Source organism: Vanellus vanellus (genome assembly GCF_965231255.1).
Source record: "Vanellus vanellus genome assembly, chromosome: 31".
In the NCBI taxonomy this organism is placed as follows: domain Eukaryota; kingdom Metazoa; phylum Chordata; class Aves; order Charadriiformes; family Charadriidae; genus Vanellus; species Vanellus vanellus.
In genome coordinates, this window is record NC_138936.1 from 809,251 (window position 1) to 833,385 (window position 24,135).

The 24,135-nt window shown below is 51.2% G+C and overlaps 4 long non-coding RNA genes across 4 annotated transcripts; all 4 read left to right on the forward strand.

The window, feature by feature from the left end:
- Positions 1-11,198: 11,198 nt before the first annotated feature.
- Positions 11,199-11,519, forward strand: LOC309682719. The gene is made up of 3 exons (XR_014270152.1): positions 11,199-11,253; positions 11,336-11,394; positions 11,484-11,519. It is a non-coding gene; the product is annotated as an uncharacterized lncRNA (long non-coding RNA).
- A 119-nt stretch (positions 11,520-11,638) lies between these two features.
- LOC309682677 lies at positions 11,639-12,170 on the forward strand. Its single transcript, XR_014270143.1, has 3 exons — positions 11,639-11,691; positions 11,777-11,817; positions 12,116-12,170. It is a non-coding gene; the product is annotated as an uncharacterized lncRNA (long non-coding RNA).
- Positions 12,171-13,407: 1,237 nt separating this feature from the next.
- On the forward strand, positions 13,408-14,031 carry LOC309682690. The gene is made up of 3 exons (XR_014270146.1): positions 13,408-13,521; positions 13,695-13,757; positions 13,847-14,031. It is a non-coding gene; the product is annotated as an uncharacterized lncRNA (long non-coding RNA).
- A 1,907-nt stretch (positions 14,032-15,938) lies between these two features.
- On the forward strand, positions 15,939-23,499 carry LOC309682718. The gene is made up of 3 exons (XR_014270151.1): positions 15,939-16,098; positions 16,197-16,250; positions 23,461-23,499. It is a non-coding gene; the product is annotated as an uncharacterized lncRNA (long non-coding RNA).
- The last annotated feature ends 636 nt before the right edge of the window (positions 23,500-24,135 follow it).

Here is a 24,135-nt window from a genome sequence, read left to right on the forward strand (position 1 = left end):
TGCTGCAGATTTGAAGTTTGCGTTACTACGTTTTTGTGGAGTTGTCATTGTGGATGACTTCTGTGGCCGAGTGTCAAGAGGCCACAGGTTAAAGCTTCAGAAATGGCATCCCCTGAAATCAGCGTAGGTGAAGCTGATCCTGTGCATGCAGCTGCGCTTGCAGGGATGCTCGGGGGCTCCTCGTGCAAAGAGCAAGGTGTGCGTGGGCACCGGCAGGGTTGTGCTTGGGTCTGGGTGCGTGCCATACTTTTGCTGTTGGGAGATGGCAGAGAACCTATGCCCGGTAACGCCAAGGGCTGTCAAAAGCTGGCAGGGGCCCTGAGCAGGTTTGGTGGTGCAACCGCAGTTGTAAAAGCTTTTGACCGTTTGGAGAAAGGGCCTGGAAAAAATGGTTGCTTTTTTGCAAGGAGGCAGTTCAGTGGGACAGTGGGTTGCTGCACCCTTTAACAAAAACGTTCACCTTGGGACATCTAGGGTGAGGAAACCTTGGCTGTACGTAGGCTTGAGGAAGCGTACGTGTCCACGTCTCTCACCTGCGTGAACCCAGGAAGGTGGCTCTAGTGCAACTGACGCTGCCGGTGAGTCACGAAAAGGCAAGGTTGTCTAAAAAATGCAAGAGCTCTCTAGTGGCCTGCACCAACAGCCATCCCAAAGGTGATGCCAGATACTCTTTCCTATGCTCAGCTGTTGTCTTGAAAAACCTTCAGGGAAGAAGGCAGCTTGACATTCCTACCCAGCTTTACACTAAAGTGTTTTTTCCTCTCTCGGCAGATTATCAACTGCCAGTGTTTCTCCGTGGTCACCTTTTCTTCTGCCATGACAGTACAGGACAGACAGAAAGGATCCAGAGTGGTCTGCGAGGACAAGGTATGTCTCCCATGTGCATCTGCCTTTTTCCCTAAGGTCCTTGTCGTGTGGACTCTGAAGTTAACGTTAAGGATGTGCTGACTCTCCTCCTGTAGTTTTTCGATGAAATATTTGAATGCGAATACTAAAATAAGGTGTGTTCTGGAGCATGTTCTGCCCATGCAAAGCTTACTTCCCTCTGCTTATGTTCTCTTCCCGAAAGCATAATCTTCTCTTTCTGTGCGCTTACTGTTAACTGGCACTGTGGAAATAATGTTGTACAAAAAGAGGGAAGAAAGTGTTGGTAAGGGTTCAGATGTTCCGAAGAAACAGACTTTGTTTTCATGATGATAAAAGGTTTATGCTTTTTCAGTCAACAAGGTTTTAAAATACCTTCTAGTGGTACTGGAAAACCTTACGGAGATACTAGCCTGTGTACGAAAAGCAGTCAAGGTCAGGGAAGAGATGTGGACAAAGCGGGCAAATCAGTGCGGCTTCTGCGTGTTTTCTGGCCTTTGCCAAGAAGCATTACAGCCTCGTAACTGGTGACAGTGAGTCCTGCTGTGGTTTTGGTGAGTTATTGCTTCCATAACGTCTTTGTTCGGCAACAAGATTTTTTAAAAAACAAAACAAAACAGGAAAAAGTCCATTTCCTTCCCAAGGCCCAGGCACAGCCCGTCTTCCGAATTTGATGGCATTGCCAGTCTTTGGGTTCTCAGTTGTAACAGGTGAGATGTCATAACAACGTGTTCCTCTGCACGTTCAGCACGGCCAAAAGCATCAGCCCATCTGCTGGTCCTTTTTGGTAACTTTATGGATTGCGGGACCGGAGATTTGATTACCCCCTCCGTCCCTCCCCAGTAAAACCACATGGGGGATTTTTTATCTTGATGATTTTTCTATCCTAAACCGAACTCTAAAAAATGTTAAAATTGTATAATTTACAAACTGACTAGCATTGTTTTAACTGCAGCTGCCAAATGGCTGTAGCATACAATGTATTAGGTGTACTTAGGCAGTTAGGTATTTGTTCTAAAGCTTTAAAAACAGGGACTTTTTAAAAAATGTAAAAAAAGGAAACGTTTAAAAAGAGGCAACGGAATGTTAGTGGAGTTTTATTGCCAATATTTAGACAGAGTGCTCTGAAGTTCTTGATTTCTGTCTGTCTGTCAGCAGCGTGTTTCCCTGGCGGTTCAGTAGCATCTCTCCTGGGTAGGGCAGCCAGCCAGGTGTCCCTGCTAATTGTGCAGCACCCAAAAACCCCCGAGTCAAATTATAGCCGTGTATTTTGGAGATGGACAGTTTAATGGTATGGATTGACAGCTGGGCAAGTTCAATTAGTGCCAAAGGCAAGTCAAATATCTTTATGGTGTAAGTGTTTTTATTGCAGATAGATCTATCTATCTATAAGCGTATGTGCACCTTTTCAGCATAGAGTGAACGACTAAGCTTTGTTCCTTCTTGTTCATTGCTCTCTTCAGCGTTTTACCCTGCCCTTTTGGCTCTATCAACCCAGCCAGGTATGCAGTGGCAGCAAGCAGCAGCGCAAGGGCTGTAGCTGTTGGGGGATCAGTAGCATCGATTCCGGTCACAGCCCAGCCCTGTGCGGCAGCCTGGCAGGGTGATGTCCCCACAGCAGCGCTGCGAGGAAGGGAGGTGGTGTTTCCCAGGGCCAGCCAGAGGGTTTACTGTTGTGCTCAGGAGGTGTTCAGAATGGCACCAATTAGTCTTAATACTGACTTGAGCAGTTCCGGTTGCTCTGGCTTTGAAAGGCTGCGCTGTATTTTGTGCTGAGCTCTTTCCCTGGAGTTGTCCTGTGGCTCAGCTGCTGTCCCTGTCCCTCGGTCTGAGGCAATTCCTCTGCTTGTTCTGTGCTATTTGTTAATCTGCTGAAATATAATTGGGGCTTTTTGTTTTTCAGGTGTCTCGCCCTATGGGTCTGGCAACACTCAATAGACGTTCCCCCAGCCCAGGTTTGCCTGCGCGTGGTTGAGCGCCCCGAGGGGAAGGGGCCAGCCCTGGGTGCAATGGCTTTGTGCCTTCTTTGGGGGGAATAAAAAGTGATGTGTGTGGGTGATGATGTCATTTGGGGCAGCCCAAGGTCCCCGAGGGGGGTCATGATGTGGTGGAGGAGCAGGTGAGGGGGGGGGGAGGGATGGGGGGGGGGGGTTTCATGTGGGCATTGCTCCAAAAGAGGTGGGTCGCAGCCCAAAAATGTCTGACAATTCATTTGGGGATTAAAAACCACGAACACCTGTAACTATATGCACGAGGCATTGAAATATATAAAAATTAGAGATTTTTCTCTATATTGATAAATAATGTTTATGTATTTAAAAGGAGTTCAAAATAAAAACCTGTATCTCTAACCATTCTCTAATTCCGTATTACATAAAGGATTTTAATAACTTTTTATAAATAAATCTTTTAAAAATCTTTTTCTATTCTAAAGCGTCTAAATATGTTTAAACAGGTAGTTAATTAGATGTTCTGGGACCTGGACAGGCTGGAGAGGTGTGCCCAAGCCAACCGCATACAGTTCAACAAGGCCAAGTGCAAGGTCTTACATCTGGGTCGGGGCAATCCCAAGCACAAATACAGGCTCAGTGCAGAATGGCTGGAGAGTAGCCCTGAGGAGAAGGACCTGGGGGTGCTGATTGACGAGAAGCTCAACATGAGCCGGCAGCGTGTGATCGCAGCCCAGAAGGCCAACTGTATCCTGGGCCGCATCAAAAGAAGCATGGCCAGCAGGTCAAAGGAGGTGATTCTGCCCCTCTGCTCCGTTCTTGTGAGACCCCAGCTGGAGTACTGCATCCAGCTCCGGAGTCCCCAACATAAGAAGGAGAAGAGCCACAAGGATGATCCGAGGGCTGGAGCACCTCCCCTATGAGGAGAGTCTGAAAGAGTTGGGGCTGTTCAGCCTGGAGAAGAGAAGGCTCCAGGGAGATCTTATTGCGGCCTTCCAGTCCCTAAAGGGAGCCTACAGGAGAGCTGGGGAAGGACTTTTTAATAGGGCACGTAGCGATAGGACGAGGGGGAATGGCTTTAAACTAGAAGAGGGCAGGTTCAGATTGAACATTAGGAAGAAGTTTCTCACTTTGAGGGTGGTAAGGCACTGGAACAGGTTGCCCAGAGAGGTTGTTGAGGCCCCATCCCTGGAGGTGTTCAAGGCCAGACTGGACGTGGTCTTGGGCAACCTGGTCTAGTGGGAGGAGTCCCTGCCTATGGCAGGGGGGATGGAACTCTATGATCTTCAAGGTCCTTTCCAACCTAAACCATTCTATGTATAAGTGTTAATATATAATGTGGAATAGGTATGTCTAAACATATATTCTATATAAGAGTAAACAGATTATATATATTCCCAAAATATGTCTAAAGAGATATTATTAGGGAATATATATTCTATATATATGTGTAAATGGATACGTAATTGTAAACGTATACGCTGTGTAATGTTTTTAACAGGCAAAGAACGTCTCTTTATAGAAAGGATTTAAAATCTCACCCTTCCTCTATCCCGTTAGAAGGGACCATGCCCACAGAGTGGGAGCCGCCACAACCGCCCAGAAATACTCCAAACTCCCCCCATTCCGGGTCTGCGTGGAACAAACCGGGCTGAGACCGGTCAGTGCTCACCACCCTGATGAGCGCTCAGGGCCAGATAATGAATGGGGCACTGCTGCCCGCCTGGGAGCCGCGCATGCGCAGTGGCGCGCTAGGCGCTGCCGCTCGGGCGCATGCGGGACCTCCCAGAGGGTCGGCACAGAGAGAGCGGCGACCGAGGGCAAAGCGGCAGCGGCGGGGCTCTCGCGGGCTCCCCGCCACCTGGAGCGGCCTCCGTGCCACCGGCCCGCAGCGACGGCTGTCCCGCCCGGCCTCGAGAGCGGCCATTGGCGCTCCGGTACGGACCCTAACCTCACTCCGGAGCCGCGCGGAAGTGCCCGTCGGTCCTCCGGAAGTACGTCTCTCTGCTCCCGCGGTCCTCCAGCGCACCGGCAGTGCCCGTTAGTCCTCCGGAAGTCCATCTCTGTGGTCCCTCGGTCCTCCTGCACTCCGGAACTGCCCGTCAGTCATCCGGAAGTTAGTATCTATGGCCCCAAGGTCCTCCAGCCTACCGGAAGTGCCCGTCAGTCCTCCACAAGTCATCTCAATGGTCCCGCAGTCCTCCAGCACACCGGAAGTTCCTGTCAGTCCTCCGACGTCGATCTCTATGGCCCCAAGGTCCTCCAGAATACCGGAAGTGCCCGTCAGTCCTCCACAAGTCATCTCAATGGTCCCGCAGTCCTCCAGCACACCGGAAGTTCCTGTCAGTCCTCCGACGCCGATCTCTATGGCCCCAAGGTCCTCCAGAATACCGGAAGTGCCCGTCAGTCCTCCACAAGTCATCTCAATGGTCCCGCAGTCCTCCAGCACACCGGAAGTTCCTGTCAGTCCTCCGACGTCGATCTCTATGGCCCCAAGGTCCTCCAGAATACCGGAAGTGCCCGTCAGTCACGGCTGTCCCGCTGCCAGCCCCTCTCCTGGTTGCGATGTCCTGTTTTCTGGCTCCTTATCCCACACCTCTTCTCTATGTCCCTCTGTCCCTCCTCCTGCTTTTCTCTTGCCTTTTCTCCCTCTGTCCTGCTGCATTTGGGCACTGAGCCTTGTAGCCAATTCACTGCTGGCATTTCTTTTAATTTTCTTGTCTTTGTGGGAGCAGCGGCTGGACGTTTGCATTTTTTGCTCCGGAGGCTGCCGAGAGTGAAAAAAGGTGGTTTTGAGGCCAGAGTCCGTAGGGAAGCAGAGAGGGACAAAGTGTGAGGGGTATTTGAAGGGGTTGCCGGAGGCAGTGAGGACCAGCGTCACTTTTCCCCTGTGGCACCTTTGCTGTGGGAGCAGCGGCTGGACTGCTTATACCCCTTATACCCCCCACCCCCCATGCCCTTTCTTCCCCACAGTACTGTCCCCCTTTTCCCCTTCCTTTCCCCTGTCCTATGACTCCTGTTTTGCTCTTTCCCCTTTCTTTCCCTTCATCCTCGGTACCCCCTTTACTTCTTCCCATTTCCCAACCCTGTTGCCCCTTTCCCCATCCTTTCCCTCTGTCTTCCCCCCCCTTGTCACTCCTTTCCCTCTTGCTTCCCCCCATCACCCCATTCCTTCTTTTTCAATTACGCTCCCAATGTGTCCCATGCTCCCCCTTTCTCCCATCAGCTGTCCCCCACTTTCCACCTGTCTTGTCTTTCCTGTTCCATGTCCCCCCTCTCTCTTTCTACCCCCCTTTGTTCCTGTTTTTCCATCTTCACACCTCGCCCGCCCGCCCTTTATTGTTTCTTCCCTGCTGTCCCCCTTTTCTTCTCCCCCCCCCCGCTGTCTCCTCTTTCCTCCTTTCTTGGCTCCCCCTTTTCCCCCTTATTCCCACGGTGAACCCTGTCCCCTCTTTTCCCTTTCCTTGTTTCCACCCCATCTCCTATTCTCTCTCCCCCCTTTCTCCCTTGCCTTCCACCCATGTCACCTCTTTTCCCCTTGCTGTCCCCTTCCTGTCGCCCAGTTCCCATACCATCCCCCCCACCACATCGCACCTTTCCTCCTTACTGTTCCCCTGCGTCATCCGTTTTCCCCTTTGCCTTCCCTCTTTGTTGCCCCCTTCCCCTTTGCCTTATGTCCCTTTGCCTTCCCTCCTTCCCCCGTTGCCCCTTTCCCCGTTGTCATCCCCCCGATCCCCCCTTTTCCCTTTCCTTCGTTCTCAGTTCCCCCTGCACCCCACATGTCCCTTGTGATCCCTTTCTCCCCTCTTCGTCCCGTTTCTCTCTTTCCTTCCCCCCACTCCGTCTCCTGTCTCCCCCTTTCCGCCTTTCTTTTCTCCCCAGTCTTCTGTCCCCCCTTTCCCCTTTTCTTTCCACCTCCCCTTTTCTCCCTTTCCCCCTCCTCTTCCCCTGTACTCCATTTTCCCCTTTCCCCCCTTTTTCCTCTGTCCTCCATTTGCTCTTTTTTGCTCTGTCTCCTCTTTCCTGCTCGCACTTTTCTTCCCCCATCCCCTGTTCCATTTTCCACTTTCTTTGCTTCCATTCTGTCCCCCTTTTCCTTCTTTCTGCCTTTTCCCCGCCACTTTCTACCCATCCTCTATTTCTCCTTTCTTTCTTTTCCCTTTTTTCCCCTCCCATTCTGTGTTCTCCCTTTCCCTTTCCTTTACTCCTCCCCCCTCCCGTGTCCCCTCTTTCCTGTTTTCCCGCTGTTCCCTCTCCCCTTTTCCTCCTTCCATTTCTCCCACCCTGTTTTTCCTTCCCTTCTTTCCCCTTTCTTTCTGCCCTCTTTCCCCCTCCCCTTTTCTGTCTGCTCCCTGTTCCCCTCCCACTTCTTTCTCCCTTCTGCCCCCTCATCTTCCACCACCATTGTTTTCACTCCTGACCCCCCCCATTTCTTTCTCTCCTGGTCCCCTTTTCTGCCTTTCCTCCCCCCGTGTCCCCCCTTTCCCCAGTTAACATTTCTTCCTCCCATTCTTCCCCTGCTGTTCCCGATTTTTGCCTTTCCTCACACCCACTTTCCACCTTTTCTTTCCCATTGCCTCACTCTCCCTTACTCCCCTGTCCCTCCTTGCCACTTTTTGCCATTCTTCCCCCTGTCCTGTGTTGCCCCTCCTCCCCCCCCTTTCCCCTCCCTCCTCCCCCCCCTTTCCCCTCCCTCCTTTCCCCTTTCTTACCCTGCCCCCTCATAATGCCTCTACTCTCTATAGCCACGCGTTCCGAGTCCTTTCTCGTATTCCCCAGCACTCCACAGAGCGCCCTTAGCTTACTATTTGCAATTTATGATGCCTTCATTTTGCCCACAGCGCCCTGACAATATCTGTACTTTGTCGAAATCCCCTTTGGAGTTCCTAATCCTTATTTTTGAGGCTTCTTTGAGCTCTCAGGCCCCCATGGGACTCCTCCGCTCCCCGCGCCGAGCTCTCGTGACACAACCGCTACATCCCGGAGTTCCATTTTAGCTCCGGAGGGCACTCCACACCCCTCTTTTCCCCTCAGAATGCTTCCCGAGTCCCCATCTGTTACTCTGGTCTGTCTTTCTGCCCTCTCACCCCTTGGGCGCGCCTCCAGTCAGTCCCCGGCTCCCTGAGGACATCTGTACTTTGCTCAATTCCCTTTTGAGCTCGTCCCATCTCCCCATCTCCTTTGGTCTCTCTGGCCCCTTTGGGACCTTTCTAATTACTCTGACCATGTCTCTTGTTCTGACAGAACCTTTTCCGACGCCATCTGTATGCTCCAGGGCCACCTGTTTGGTGTCTTATAGTATGTTTCTATATTGTATCCGGCACCCTAAAGATGCCTACTGTCGGCTCAGATCTCCTCTTAGAAAGCCCTCATCTATGTTTGTAGACATACTTTCCATGGTGGTTTTTGTTGTCTTTTGCAATTTATTTTTGTTCTAGGTACTCAGGTGTTCCTTAGACCGCTTCATACCATTTCTGATACTTTTATCGAACTTCTACGTGTTTTGGTGCTTTCTGTCCTCTCGGACTCATCTAGTTCTGTTAACAGTATCAGTCAAGGAGAGATTACATAGGGCTCTAAACTGTCAGTACTTTACAGTAAATAACGTACTTTACAAGCGGAGATATTTTTGAGAAGGTTTTCTCACAGGATCTAGTTCCGCTTTGTCGTTCAGTCCTATCCGGAACATAATTCGGGCAGAAGGTAGGTAGTATGCACGGTCCCGCTAAAAGTAAAGTATGACCCTGTAGCTTTGTATTTTGTTTGAAAGGAAACTAAAGCACATAAATTTTGATGATAATATCATTATTACATTTAACAAACTAGTGTCTTTTAGGGCTTAGTATGATTTCTAATTCTTTCTATCTATGCAATGGAACAAAAAAGTCAAATTACTTACCTGGACATGTCGCTGACGCCATCGCTGCGGTCACGGTAGAAAAGCAGATATCGGCCTTTCTCGTAAGCGCCACTTTCCCCGTTCAGTCCCACACGTGCCGTAAACTTAAGGCTGACGAGAAAAGGAGCTGCTACCCCTGCGGCGGCCTTTATGCCTTCTGCTGGTCCGTCCCACCCCTTCCCAGGGGGTTGTGGGAAGGGCGGCAGGCGGGGCCCGGGGTATATGAGCCACAGCCTCCACTGAGGGAGCTTATTCTGCTGTCGGGTGTCTCCAGTGTAGGTCATTTGCCGATCCTGCAGTCAAATGCAGTTTTGGAGCCAGCTCAGCTGTTTGGGCTGGTGTGCATTCACATTTAGAGAAGGAGAGCTCGTAAGTTCTAGGAAAGACCATCCAGACCAGTTAAGGTTCAGCAGCATATTTAATAGAAAATAAAAAATAAATTTGTTCTTTGTTTTTCTTTTTTTTTTTTTTTTTTTCTTTTTAGGTCAGTAGTTTTGTATTGAGCATTCAGGGATGGTAAGATGGTTTAACAGTATGTATTTCTTTTTTTTCCAGGTACCCTGCATTTTCCTGGAATTCCTGACTTAATTGGAGATGGAACTTTGTGGGGTTTTCTTACCAGTTTTGTTACATACAGCGTAAGTTGCTAATATAAATTTTCTTAATAGGAGCAACAATAAGATTATTTAGCGGGCGTTAGGGTGAGCATCTTGTATACATCCGTATATGAAGTGTTAGCATTTCTCAAGAAAGTAGCAGAGACTTAAGGTATAGTGGTTTTCACTGGCTTTGTGGGTCTGTAATGCAGCCCGGAGTCCGTGGGAAGAAAGGAGCTGCCTGCAGGGCACGGCTCGGAAGAGCAGCTCCCGAGGGGCAGCTAACAAGAAGGGGTTCAGAGGCTCTCATATGGGGCGGGAGTTGTCTGGAAGAAGCGGGGTTCCTTCCCTGTCAGTTCAGGAGAAAAGAAGGGGGTTCTGAAGCTTTAGGACAGGGGAAAGGGAGGCAGGTTCATCAGACTTTCTCAGATGTTTTGCAGTTGGATTTGGGTGTCGATGAGGTCTGTTCCATTGCAGTCTCCTGCATTTGAGGTGGGCTGGGTAGTATCGAGGAGGAGCACATGACCGGTGACTTTATGCAAGTGCAATGGTAATTTTGTGTTTCTTCGTTGTCTAAGGTGCCATAATTAATTGTTGCTTATGACTCTGGATTTGGTGGGGTTTTTTACTTCTTTATTTTGCAGATGATGGACCCGGTGACCGCAGGAACATACCAGCTAGCTGTTTTTTGCATGTTAAGTCAAGGATGGATTTGGATGCCCGGCCCTTTGAAAGATGAGTTGAAGAACAGGCGCAGGAGAGGGGACAAGGGAGACAATTGTGGGAAAGGATTTGTAAAGTTAGTGTAGGGTGGAGGGCTGTCGCGGAGCAATCCCCTTTAGGCAGGTAAGGGGAGCGGGTTACTCTTCAGCCCGATGGTAGCGTGCGCCGGGCAGGGCGGTTCCAGCCTGTGTCTGTGGTGTCATCGGTGTGGTCTGTCTTTGGTGTATTAGACCTTCGTCAGATCTCTATGTCAGGTTTACGCCCAAGCGGCAAGGCACGGTGCCTCATGCGGCACCCCTGGAGTCTCGAATGCCTGTACTCATCGGCGTAGCGCCAGTTGGGAGCTGCTTTTCTTGCATTAAAAGCCTAAAGCGTGGATAGGTGCGGTGTCACGGAAGTGTCTGGACGGTCCTCATTTGCGGCGCGGTTCCCAGCTGCGTGAGCAGCTCTGCTCTCTGGCCATCCGTTTTCAGGGCGCGGGCCTTCTGCCCCGCATGGTTACGCTCTTAGGTCTTGAAGCCCGGTTTTCTGCACGTACATCTTCACAGTTTGGCGAGTCACTTCTTGTCACGGGTCGTGACGCTCTGCCTGTTCTCCGGGGTTTCCGTCGAGGCCCCTCACTTCACTTCACCATTACGGTCTCGCTCATCCTTTTGCTCGATGACGTCTTTGGTCGAGGTGTCGTCACTCTCGCTGAGCGTTTTCTCTCATCTTTGAGGTACGCTGTAGGATTTTGTGTAGCATCAGTCTGTCCATCTGTGTGCTTGTGTGGCTCGGAGCCGCCCTGCCCGGGGGTGTCGAGTCAGGGGTAGGTGGGATGGCAGTAAGAGTGTGTGCTTAACCCAGTGTTCTGGCTAGGCTGTTGGGGCCAAGGTGGTACAGTCACCTGGGATCAAGTAGCCATCGGTGGGTTGCGTGGGCAGCTTTTTTTGGTAATGTTCTTAGGGGCGCAGCAGAGCTATGAGGGAGAGGCTGTTAAGCAGTATCGACGGAGATTGCCTCTCCAAGGTACTGAGGCTGCTTTGTGTGGAGTTTAAGATTCGTGGGCTTTGGTTCTGGCAGGCTGTAGTTGGGCTGTAGATGACACTTGTCCATGGGAACACTTGTCATTATGAAGCTATCTCTCCGTCTCCAGGTGACTTCTTTGATATTGTTTTTTCAGGCGCAGCGGGACGCGCTGTGCGGGGCGACGTAGGAGAGCGGAGCGGAGCTCCATCAGAAGGTGGGTAGGTGCGTGGTCTCTTAGAGGGAAGCTGTGAGTGGTGGCTCTGTGATGACTACATCAGGGTATTTTCCTGTTTCAGTTGGAAGCTTGAAGCAAGGAGCGCTGTGGGATACAGGCACCAGGGCTGATTCAGTGCAGGTAAGATGAGTGATTGGGTAGCAGTTAGTTGTCTGGGTGTTGTATTGCCAGTGAAGTGATAAGCGACTGGTGGTGTTTGTGTCTTACAGGTGGTGCGCAAGGGTGAAGGCGGTGACCCAAAGCGGTAGAGGACGGGCCGGCGAGTTGTCACGTGGAAGGGGCTGGAGATGAGAATCGGTGGCCAGGGGCTACGGTTGAGGGCAGTGTCTCAGCATGTGCTGTATCTCTTGGATTTTTGCAGGTGGCGCACGCAGGCTCGGTGGGGTGCTGCCGCGTGCTGTCGAGCCGTAGGAGCAGGTGAGGGGGGTTGTGGGCAGGGTAGGCGTCTTGTAGCAAAGTATTCTGTGGTAGCTCAGTGAAGCATTTCCCTTTGGATTTGCAGGTACTGTGCAGGCTGCATTTGGAATGGGAGGAGAATTTTAGGTGAGCTGTGTTGTAGAGAGGAGGCGCCTGGGGCTGGTGAGTTATTTAAATGCAATTGCAATTTTGTGACTCTTGTGACTCTTAAGCGCTACAAACAATGAGCGTCACAGCGTGTGACTGTGGCATCAGTGGAGAGCAGGTGGGCAGAATGCCACGGTGCATCTGAGCTGGGGATGGCACAGGAAAACTGCGTGTTGACCGATGCGATGTTGACTGATGACGCTGTTGTCTGTAGATTCATGTGTGGTTTTGTTGTGTGAATAACTCTTCTTTTTTTTCTTTTTTTTTTTTTCTTCAGATGATGAAGAGAAACCTGGTGAATGCAGGATCAATCCGCTTGGCTGCCTGTGGTGTTTTTGTTGTTGAGGATGGCTTTGGACCCATCGCTCTTTGAAAGATAAGCTGAGGAAATGTCGGTGGAAAGTGTTCAGGGGAGGGATGGGACCAGTTTGGGAGTCGCAGGGATGGCTTTTAAAGTTGGCGGAGGGCTGTCGCGGGGCAATCCCCTTTAGGCAGGTAAAGGGAGCGGGTTACTCTTCAGCCCGATGGTAGCGTGTGTTGGGCAGGGCGGTTCCAGCCTGTGTCTGTGGTGTCATCGGTGTGGTCTGTCTTTGGTGTATTAGACCTTCGTCAGATCTCGATGTCGGGTTTATGCTCCAGGAGCAAGGCACGGTGCCTCATGCGGCACCCCTGGAGTCTCGAATGCCTGTACTCATCGGCATAGCGCCAGTCGGGTGCTGCTTTTCTTGCCTTAAAAGCCTAAAGCGTGGATAGGTGTGGTGTCACAGAAGTGTCTGGACGGTCCTCATTTGCGGCGCGGTTCCCAGCTGCGTTAGCAGCTCTGCTCTCTGGCCATCTGTTTTCAGGGCGCGGGCCTTCTGCCCTGCGTCGTTACGCTCTTAGGTCTTGAAGCCCGGTTTTCTGCATGTACATCTTTGCCGTTTGGCGAGTCACTTCTTGTCACGGGTCGTGACGCTCTGCCTGTTCTCCAGGGTTTCCGTCGAGGCCCCTCACTTCACTTCACCATTACGGTCTCGCTCATCCTTTTGCTCGATGACGTCTTTGGTCGAGGTGTCGTCACTCTCGCTGAGCGTTTTCTCTCATCTTTGAGGTACGCTGTAGGATTTTGTGTAGCGTCAGTCTGTCCATCTGTGTGCTTGTGTGGCTCGGAGCTGCCCTGCCCGGGGGTGTCGAGTCAGGGGTAGGTGGGATGGCAGTAAGAGTGTGTGCTTAACCCAGTGTTCTGGCTAGGCTGTTGGGGCCAAGGTGGTACAGTCACCTGGGATCGCGTAGCCATCAGCAGGCTGTATGGACAGTGCTTCCATTAGTGTTTTTTGAGTTGAGCAGTGCCACGTTGGACATGCTGGTTAGCAGTAGTGCAGGAGTCTGCACCTTAAAGACAAAAAAGGCTGCTTCATATGGTGCTTTGAGTTTGGTATATTTTTGTGGTGTGTTTTTTTTTTTTTTTTTATGGCAGGCTGTAGTTGGAGTCTGGATAGTATTTGTACTTGGGAATGTGACCGTCAGAATGAGGAAGCCATCGCTTCCCATTCAGGTGACTCATTTGATGTTGTTTTTCAGATGCAGAGGGACAAGCTGTGCAGGGCGACGTAGCAGAGCTGATTGGAGCACTATAAGAAGGCGGGTCACCATGTGCGGCATTAGAGGGAAGATGTGACTGGTGGCTCTATGATGGCATTTATGGTATCATTTATTTCCATTTCAATCCTTGAAGCGATGAGCTAACTCGGTGGCTGACTCTGTCCAGGTGACCAGCTGAAGTATCAGTCCTTTTGCACGTGATCCGTGGGCTGAAGTATCAGTCTGTTTTCAGGCCGGTCAAGTTGTAAGGAACCTGTGCTGCTTGTGTTTTACAGGTGGGGCGCAAGACCCAAGGCAGCAATCCAAACTGACGGAGGCTGGGCCGGCAAGCTGTCAAGGTAAAGCAGTGGGAGATGGGAATTGTTATCCACAGCCTAAAGTTTCAGACTGTATCTCAGCATGTGCTGCTCTGCTTGTGTTTTTGCAGGTGCCGCACACAGGCTCAGATGGACAATGCCGCAAGCCGATGAACAGTTCGAGCCGGCGAGGCTGTCACGGGCCCCTTTAGTGTCTAATAGCAAAGTATCACGTGTCAGCTCAGTGAAGCTTTTCTCCCTTTTACTTTGCAGGCACTGTGCGGGCCGCCTTTGGGAGCCGATGAGGGTTTGAGGCGAGCCAGGTAGTCGAGAGGAGGCACACAGGGTCGGTAACTTCTTGTGACCGCAATGGTAACTTTGAGTCTCTAGGTCTTTTAGGTGCCACAAACGATGACTGTCTGCACGGGAGAAGAAATGGAAGGATGTTAAGGAGGATTCTAAACCTGCTTAAGTGACTCAAAGCTGGGGTGTAGAAGAACAGGTATACCATACTAATCACTGTTTAGTCTCGTGTGCTTGACGGGCAGACCATCTGCGTTTTGATAACAGGCCTGTGAGAGACTCGGAAGCACCCCATTGGACAAGCTTGAGATTCCTGCCCCCCTGTGGGAAAGGGCAAAGCGCGGCAGTGAACTCTGGCCGCGCAATCCCCAATATACAGGTGCAAGCAGCACATTTGGTGATCCTCAAGCACAGACAGATTGGTGCCTGGATCTGTGCTCGTGTGCCTCTGCCCGGGCCCCCCTTTGGGAATTCCCTGGCTGGTGATGTAATGACAAAAAACTTACTTGTCGCACTTCACCTGTGGTTTTGTGCCTCTTCCTGCGCCCCGCCCGTGCCGGCTCACACGCAGCCGCAGCATTTGACTTTGTAGTCGACACGGAGCAGGTAATCAGAAATGCAGCGGCACTGCTGAGGAGGGGCGTGTTGTGGTAAAGGTCTGTGTTGACTGATGTGATGCTGACTGACGGCACTGTTGTGTGCTGTTTGGGTATTTCTTTAAAGGTGATGAAGAGGAGCCTGGTGACAGCAGGATGAATCCTGTCGGCGGACTGTGGTTTTCCTTGTTGCGAATGGATTAAGCCTCCTGGCCCTCTGAAAGATAAGTCGAGGGAGCGGCATCACGGTGGGGTCGGGGGAAGGAGGGGACGAGGTTGGCAATTGCAGGGACAGGTTTTAAATGTAGCGTAGGGTAGAGGGCTGTCCAGGAGCGGTCCCCTTAGGGCAAGTAAAGGGGGAGCAGGTTACTCCTCAGCGCAACGCTAGCATGTGCTGGGCAGGGCAGTTTCAGCCTGTGTCTGTTGTTGTATAGTCTGTGTGATACGTCTTATGTGTTGTAGAGCTTCCTGAGTTCTTAATGTCCTCGTTGCTCTTTGCAGGAGGAGCATGACACGTGCCTCAGGCGCAGCCCGTGGGGTTCAATCGCCAGTACTCATCAGCACGGTGCCAATCGGGTGTCACTTTTTTCGCCTTATGAGCTTAAAGCATGGATCGGTCTTGATCGGAAGACTTTTCAGTCGCTCTGCTTTTGCAGCATCATTCCTGGCTGCACGAGAAGCTCTGCTCTCTACCCATCCATTTTCAGGGACCGGGTGTCATTCCCTTCATCCTTATGTTTGTAGGTGTTGAAGATGGGCTTCGTGCACATACATCATCTCGGTTTTGAGAGTCGTTTCTTGTCACAGGCCCTGATGTCCTACTCTTTTTTTTTTTTTTTTTTTTTTTGTGTGTGTGTGTGTGTGTGTGTGTGTGTGTTTCCCAGAGCCTCCTCATATCACCGTTGCGGTCTCGCAGGTCTTCTTGCCTGACAGCGACTTCCGTCCCGGTGTCGTTCTTCTCACTGAGAGTTTTCTCTCACCTTTGAAGCACATTGTTTGTCGTGTTCTGTGTAGTATCTGTGCATGTCTGCATGGCTCGGAGTCGCCCTGCCCAGGAGTGTAGAGTCAGGGGTAGGTGGGATAGCCGTAAGATTCTACAGTTAATATGTTGGTGTGTCGAGGCAAAGGCGGTAAGGTTATTTTGGACTGAGCGGCCATCAGCAGGTTTTGGAAACAGGTTTTTCATTAACATTTTATGGGGAAGGGTAGAGCTCTGCAGGAGGGGCCGTTCAGCGGTAGCGCCGGAGACTGCATCTCAAAGACGCAAAGGCTGCTATGCGTGGGGCTTGAAGTTTGTGGGTATGTTTTCTGGTGAGCTGCCAGATAAGGTTTCTAAATAGGAACCGGACTTGAGTGTTATGAAGCTAACGATCTGCGTCCAGCTGATCGTTGATGTTGTTTTTTCAGACATAGCGGGACCAGCTGTGCAGGGTGATGCAGCAGAGCCGAGTGGAGTACCGTGAGAAGGCGGGTCGTCGTTTCTGGTATTAGAGGGAAGATGTGACCGCTGCCTCTGCGAGTGCAGTTACACTTGGTTGTTTTGTTGTTGTTTTTCCCCAGTTTGAATTCTTCAATCTGTCAGGTGCCAGAAACAATGACGGTCACAGCATCCAACTCTGGAATCCGCGCAGAGCAGGTGAGCAGAACACCACGGCGTGTCCGAGGTGGGGGCTGTCACAGGAGAAGTCTATGTTGACCGACGCGATGCTTCCCAACGGCAGTGTTGTGTGTGCATTTTTTTGTTTGTTTTTGCTGGCGATGAAGAATCCACTGCCTGCAGGATTAACGCTGTTTGCCAATCGGGGTTTTTTTCGTCAAAGATGGCTTTGGAGCCCAGGCTCTCGGAAAGCTCAGCGGAGGGACTCGCGGCCAAGATTGTTTTGGGTGGGAGGGGACAGGGTCAGCAACCGGAGAGATGGGTTTTAAAGTTAGCATAGGGCAGAGGGCTGTCCCGGAGCGGTCACCTTCGGGCAGGTAAAGAGAGGGGGTTACTCCTCAGCGCTACGGTAGCATGCACCGGTCAGGGCGGTTCCGGCTCACTTTTGTCATCATATAGTTTGCTTGGCCTGTCTTCTGTGTCTTGTGTAATACCTTCCTCCGGTCTCAAAGTCTCCATAGCTCCTTATCAGGAGGCACCTTGCTAGCCCTCCCGAGTGTCTAGAGAGCATCACCTCATCAGCGTAGTGCCTGTCAAGCAGTTCTCATCTCGGTAGTCTACTTTAAAGCGTCCTTCCTTCCAGCGCGTATTATGTTGCGGATCATTCCGATCGGTCTCCACTTGCGGCGGCAAGCCAGGCGGCACGTGCGGCTCTGTCGTTGAGATTCCCGTTTCCACAGAGTAGTCTTCTGGGGTTTCGTTCCCATGTCCTTAAGAGGTTTAGGTCTTAAAGCCTGCCTTCTCATGCATCCACCATTATGACTTTGACGGTCGCTTTCTGTCACAGGCGGCAGCTGTCGCCTCTCTAGCAGGGCTGCTACAAGGCATTTGCGTCATCGTGGCACTGCAGGGCTTCTGCGCCGGCATCATCGACCCTACGGGAGTCGTTCTCACCCACAGCCTTATAGCGTCTCACAGTTCCTCTTGCAGCCTCTGCACGCGCCACGGGTCCGCGTCTGCCACCTGCGATCGGAGCTTCAAGTGTACTTAGCATCACAGATGTATCCGGAGGGTCACCTTTGTGGAGACTATCTGGCCTGGAAGGACCCCTCTGCTCTTGTACTTTCTGGTTCCATAGAGATGTTCTATGGAACCTCATCCACGTGTCCTTCTGAGGAAGGATCCTAAAGCCAAGCTTCTCAGGTACGTGTCATTCTAGAGTTGCGTTGCATCGCAGTGCTCTAGTTTTGACTGCCATCCGAGACCGCCTCACCAGGCGGCGCTTACTTTTTCTTTTGCTTTGTAAAGCTATGTATTTGGTTATGCGTCACATCGTACCGCCCTGTAATTTTCTCGACTGCCTTCAGAGACTGTCTCGCAGCGTCACTCCCCATCTTGCGTTTCGCGTCAGACCGTTCTCTATCTGAATGGGTACGGCATTGTTAGGTTCTATTGGGTTTGCATCATACTGCCCTGTAATTGTCGCAACCTCCATCTGAGACCGTTTCACATGGTATCGGCCCATATTGCGTTTTGTCTCACATCGTGCCACTCCGTAACGATCTCGACCACCATGTGAGACCATCTTGCTTCATACCGCCCCCTACTGCTTTTTTTGTATCGGATCATTCTGTTCCGCAATGCACATCGGATTGTTTGGCATTGTAGTGGCTTTGCATCGTATAGCTCTGTAACGGTCTTGACTGCCATTTGAGACAGTCTTGTATTGTATCACCCTGTATCGCATCGTGTCTCTCATCGTATAGCTCCATAATGGTCTCGACTGACATTGGAGGCGGTTTTGCATTTTACAACTGTGTATTTTCTTTTTTTTTTTTTTTTTTTTAATCGGATCATTGCCTATTTGGATGCCTATTGCACTGTACCTCTCTGTAGTGGTTTTGCATTGTATTCCTCTGTAATAGTCTTGACTGACATTGGAGACCATCTTATATTGCGTAGCTCTACTTTGTATCGCATTGTGACGCTCTGTAACCATCTTGCCTGCCAGCAGAGACCATCTGGCTTTGTGTCACCCTGTATTGTGTGGTGTTATTGGATCACTGTGTATTTGAACGTGTATTGTATTGTTGTGCTGAGTATCGGTTTTGCATTGTACTACCCTGAAATTGTCTTGACTGCCATCTGAGATGGTCTCGCATCGTACCACCCCCTATTGCGGTTTTGTTATTGGAGTGTTCCATATTTGAATGCACACTGTCTTGTTCAGCTGTGTATTGGATTTGCCTCGTCTGGGTCTGCATCGGCGTCTACCCACATCCGAGAGCGTCTTGCATCATATCGCCCCATATCGGCGTTTGCCATTTGTCGGCACCCACTCTGCGAGGCGACGTTCATCGCCAAAGTTTGGGTGGAGGTCAGGCACGGGCCGGGGTTTTTGCAGGCAGGGTCACCTGCGAGGCTACCCTGGGGGGTGCTCTTGAGGAGCGCCAGAGACGGGCCCGTGGCCACTTATCACCAGCAGGTGCTGGAGTGCAGGAGCCGTGTGGTTCGGCTGGCCTCTGCAGTAGCAGAGGGAGCGGGGAGACTGAAATCTGTGTGTGTGTGTGTGTGTGTGTGTGTGTGTGTGTGTGTGTGTGTTTTGGTGGTTGTGTGGCCCCGCAGCTTGGCTGTGGAGGAGGTGCGCGTGTTTTCCTTTGCAGGCTAGAATAAAAAAAGAAACAGCTGGGGGATTTTTTTTTTTTTCTTCCCCCGGCTGGGTTTTTTTTCCCCGGTCCCGGCCGCTCTGCGAGGTGACGTTCATTTCCAAAGTTTGGCCGGAGGTCAGGCACAGGCCGGGGTTTTTGCAGGCAGGGTCACCTGCGAGACCCCTCTGGGTGGCGCTCTTGAGGAGCGCTGCAGGGACAGGCCAATGGCTGCTTTTGGCTGGCAGGTGGGAGAATGTAGGAGCCGAGCGGGGAGGTCAGGCTTGTGGGGTAGCGGAGGGAGCAGGGTGTCTGGCAGGTGTATGTGTATGTTCTGGTGGTTGTGTTGAACTGCAGCTTGGCTGCGGAGGTGTGTGTGTGTTTTCGTTTGCAGGCTTGTAGGGCAAACTACTAGAATAAAAAAACCCCAGCCAGGGGATTTTTTTTTTTTTTTTTCCCCTGGCTGTTTTTTTTTTTTTTTCCCCGGTCCCGGCTCCTCTGTGAGGCGACATTCATCTGCAAAGTTTGGGCGGAGGCCAGGCACGGGCTGGGGTTTTTGCAGGCAGGGTCACTTGGCTCCTGGATTTGGAGTTCTTAGGGCACATTGTCTTGGTAGGTGAATAGGGTTTGTCATTTTTGGAAGTTGTGTGTAGCGGTTGTTAATGGTCAGGGAGCAATGTAGGGGGAGCTGGCCAGTATGGAGGAGGAACGGGTATTGCAGCAGGTGCACTTTTCAGTATTTGGCAATAGCGGTACAGTGTTGGGGAGGGCTGTGAGAAATATGGCATCATTAGCTTTAATTGGCAAAACAAAGCAACAACCAAGGTCTGCAGATGTTTCCAGAGAAGCAGCAGTCACCCGTTCCCTCTTCAGAGCAGCAAGTTTTGCAGATGACATCTAGCCTCCACCCTCTGGCCTCCACCTCCTAACTATTGTTCATGTTTTTCCATCTTTACACCTTGCCCGTCCCCTCTTTCTCCCCCATTGTTTCTACTTTCCCTTACCCCCTTTCCTTTTTTCCCTCATCCCCCCCTTTTTGTTTTTCCCCCGTCCCACTTTTCCTCCTTTTTGTTCTGCACTGTTCGGTCCCCCCTTTCCTCCTTTCGTTCTGTACTGTTCCATCCTCCCTTTCCCCTCTCCTCCTTATTCTCAAGCCAATTCCCTGCTTTCTCCTTTCCATGCCCCCACCCAAAGCTGTCTCTGCACTTCCCCCTTTCCGTTTTCTTCCCTCCAGTTACACTCTCCCTTTTCCTAACCCTCATACTCTGTACCCACTTTCTGTCTTTCCCCGTTGGCTTCCCTGCTGTTGCCACTTCACTTCTTTCTCCGCCCGCCCCCCCCCCCATATCCAGTATCCCTTTGTCCCTCTCCTTCCCCCTGGTCCCCTTTTTCCCGTTTTCCTTCCATCCCTGTCCTCCCTGTCCTCATTTTCTTGCCTCTGCATCACCCCTTTTTTTCTTTCTCCATTTTTCCACTGTCCCATATCCCTTCTTTCCTCCTTTCTTTCCTCCCTATCCCATTCTCTCTTTCCTTTCCCCTACTCCATCCGCTGTCCCCCCCCCCCTTTTCCCCCTCTGTTGTCTCTCCTGTTCCATATCTCTCCTCTCTTTCTACTCCCCTTGCCCCTGTTTTTCCAGCTTTACACCTCACCCGCCCCTCCTTTATTGTTTCTTCCCTGCTGCCCTCCCTTCCCCCCCCCCGCAGTCTCCTCTTTCCTCCACATCTCCTACTCTCCCTTCTCCCTTGCCTTCCACCCATGTCACTTGTTTTTCCCCTTGCTGTCCCCCTTCCTGTCACCCTGTTCCTCTACCATCCCCTCCCACGTCGCATCTTTCCTCCTTACTGTTCCCCTTTGTCATCCATTTTCCCCTTTGCCTTCCCTCTTTGTTGCCCCTTTCCCTCTTCCCTTGCGTCCCTCCTTCCACCATTGCCTCTTTCCCTGTTGCCATCCCCCGGATCCCCCCTTTTCCCTTTCCTTTGTTCTCAGTTCCCCCTGCACCCCACGTGTCCCATGTGCCCCCTTTCTCCCCCCCGTCCCATTTCTCTCTTTACTTCCCCGCACTCCATCTTCTGTCTCCTCCTTTCTGCTTTTCTTTTCTCCCCAGTCTGCTGTCCCCCCTTTCCCCTTTTCTTTCCACCTCCCCTTTTCTCCCTTTCCCCCCCCCTTCCCCTGTACTCCCTTTGCCCTTTTCCCCCCTTTGTCCTCTTTTCTCCATTTGCTCTTTTTTCCTGTCTCCTCTTTCCTGATTGAAATTTTCTTCCTCCATCCCTTTCCATTTCCCCCTTTCTTTGCTTCCATTCTCTGTCCCCCTTTTCATTCTTTCTCCTTTTCTCCCACCGCTTTCCACCCATCCTCTATTTCTCCTTTCTTACTTTTCCTTTTTTCCCCTCCCATTCTGTGTTCTCCCTTTCCTTTACTCCTCACCCCTCACATGTTCCCTCTTTCCTGTTTTCCTACTGTTCCCTCTCCCCCTTTCCTCCTTCCATTTCTCCCACCCTGTTTTTCCTTCCCTTTTTCCCCTTTCTTTCTGCCCTCTTTCCCCCTCCCCTTTTCTGTCCATTCCCTGTTCCCCTCCCACCTCTTTCTCCCATCTACCCCCCATATTCCCCTGCTGTTGTTTTCACTCCTGACCCCTTTCCCCCTTCCCATTTTTTCCTTCCTGTTCCCCCAATTCTGCCTTTCCTTCCCGTTTCCCCAGTTAACTTTTCTTCCTCCCATTCCACCTTTCCCATTCTTCCCCTGCTGTTCCTGATTTTTACTTTTCTTCACACCCACTTTCCACCTTTTGTCTCCCCTTGCCTCACTCTCCCTTACTCCCCTGTCCCTCCTTGCTGCTTTTAGCCATTCTTTCCCCTGTCCTGTGTTGCCACTTCCCCCCCTCTCTCTTTACCCCCCTCCCCCCCGTTTTCCCCCCCGTTTTCCCCCCTCCCCTCCTTTTCCCCCCTCCCCACTTCCTCCCTTTCCCCTCCCTGCACACACCCCTTCCCCTGCCCCTTCCCCCTATTCTTTTTAATTATTTTTTTATTTTTTAGTATAGAATCACACGCATACATTTCCACCTGAAGGGAAAGGGGGAGGGACAAGCCCTTTCCCGAGAACAGACAGCAGCTTTACTGCCACACTAACAATGGCTGCAAAATTTCATCAAATGGATCAACACTCATTTGAAGTCTTCAAATACTTCTCATCTTTAAAGGAGGTGCCACATGTCCACCTGAATCCTTCCTCTTTCTTCTGGCCTATTTGGTCATCCGCTGAAATAGGATGATGCCATTTACGGCAGCCCAAGGTCCATGGTGGGGGGTGTATGCCTCAGAGGAGGGAGATTCATAGGGGACATTAGAAAACATTACAATCTGGAAACATGGGTGGGAGCCATTGAAATAGAAAATAGAAATAGAAAATAGAAAGAGGGAGGGGTGGCAGGAAGGTGTTTTATTTTGCGTTTGTTCCTATTTGTCATTATTTGATTAACAGTAAGTTAAATTAATTTCCCCTCCTACCCTTCCCTCTCTGATTCCCCAAACTAATTTGAACTTCTTGCCCGTGTGGCTTGTGCTATGTCGCTTTTCAAATTGTCTTCCTACCTCTCCCTCCATGCAGCTCTGCGTACCTAGGTTTGAATTCTGGTGTATGATTCTTGTATCCCATCGCTTTCAAAATTTTCTGTCCTTGTCTCCCTCTAGCCGTCTCCCTGTCTGTAAATCCCCATTCTTCCCTCTCTTTCCTGCACCCAGGCACTCTTTTTCACTTTCTTTTTACATCTCCCTGTCCCTATTTTTTAGTTTTTGTCTATGTTTCGTGTACCATATTGCCTTTTGAGATTTTCTTTCAACGTCTACCTCTGTCCGGATCCCCGGTGTTATTTTTTATGTCTTGCCAATGTTTCTTTTCCCCCTGACACGGCAGAAATTTTCCCCGCCCCTTGTCTTGTCTCCGTCTTCTTGTCCTGCCGGTCCCTTTGGCCTCTGTCCTGCTCCCTGTCGCTCTTATTTGTTCCTCCATCTCTATGCCTGTTATTTTGCGCAGTCTGTCCGCTCTCCTCTCTCTACGTGGCTGTCCCACTCCCCACCCCTCTCTTGTTTGCAGCGTGCTGTTTTCTGCTTCCCTGTCTCACACCTCTTCTCTATGTCCCTCTGTCCTTCCTCCTGCTTTTCTCTTGCCTTTTCTCCCTCTGTCCTGTTGCGTTTGGGCACTGAGCCTTATAGCCAACTCACTGCTGGGATTTCTTGCGTACATTAATGAATAAACTTTTCCTGCCCCTTGTGTGCCCCTGGATGTGTTTGCATCCCCTGGGTGCAGAGGTCGTGGCTGGGGACAGGGGCAGGGGAGGGGGCGATGTGCTGTGGGGCTTTGGCAAGGGCCCCTGCTCCTGACGGGCTCCAGCTGTGGGCTGGGGCAGCCCAGGTGGGACCAGTGAGGTGATGGTGGGACGGGGCCAAGGGTTTAAAAAGGCTGCAGGTGGGGATGAGTGGGGGCAGCCTCAGGTGCAGCCAGTGAGGCTGAGGATGGGGCTGGCCCTGCTGTGCCAAGGGTCGGGGGCTGCCTGGGCACGCATGCCTGCTGGAGCTGGCTGAGGAGTGAAAAGAAGGGGGTTCCACAGGCGGCTGCCCCCAGCAAGGAGTGGACGGTCCCCACGGCGAGGAAGGATCACTCCCAGCCATTCCTGACAGCGCACACCACCAGCTCACAGCTCCAGGACATCGGTACCTCTGTCAGCTGCACATGTGAGCCACCGTGCCTCCGGGAAGCCTCGGGGGAGAGTTTAATAGCATGCTTTTTGTTTTTTCCATTCCATTTCGATGAATTCCCGACTTTACCGAAAATGGAAATTTGTGTTTTTCACTAATGTTGCTGTATACTGTGTAAGTTGCTGATATAATTACTCTTTATAGGGCTGATGATGAGACTATCAAGCAGGGGTTCAGGTTAGCATCTTGTATGTGTCTGTCTATGGCGTTTCAGTATTTTTAAAGAAAGCAGAAGGGACATAAGGCATAGTGTATTTCAGGTGATGGGACCGCTCATTGCATTTCCCCTTCACCCTTCCCTGTCCCCTTTCCCTGTTTTCCCCCTTCTTCCCTGTGTTCCCCCATTCCCGCCTTTTCCCTTTCTTTCCCGTTCTCCTCATCCCCCTTTACCCTTCTTTTCCTTGTCCCCTTTCCCCTTTCTTCCCTCCCGTCCCACCTTTCCCTCTTTCCCTTTATTCCCCCACCCCGTGTTCCCCCTTTCCTTTCCCTTTCTTCCACCCTGTCGCCCCTTTCCCCCTTTGCCTTTC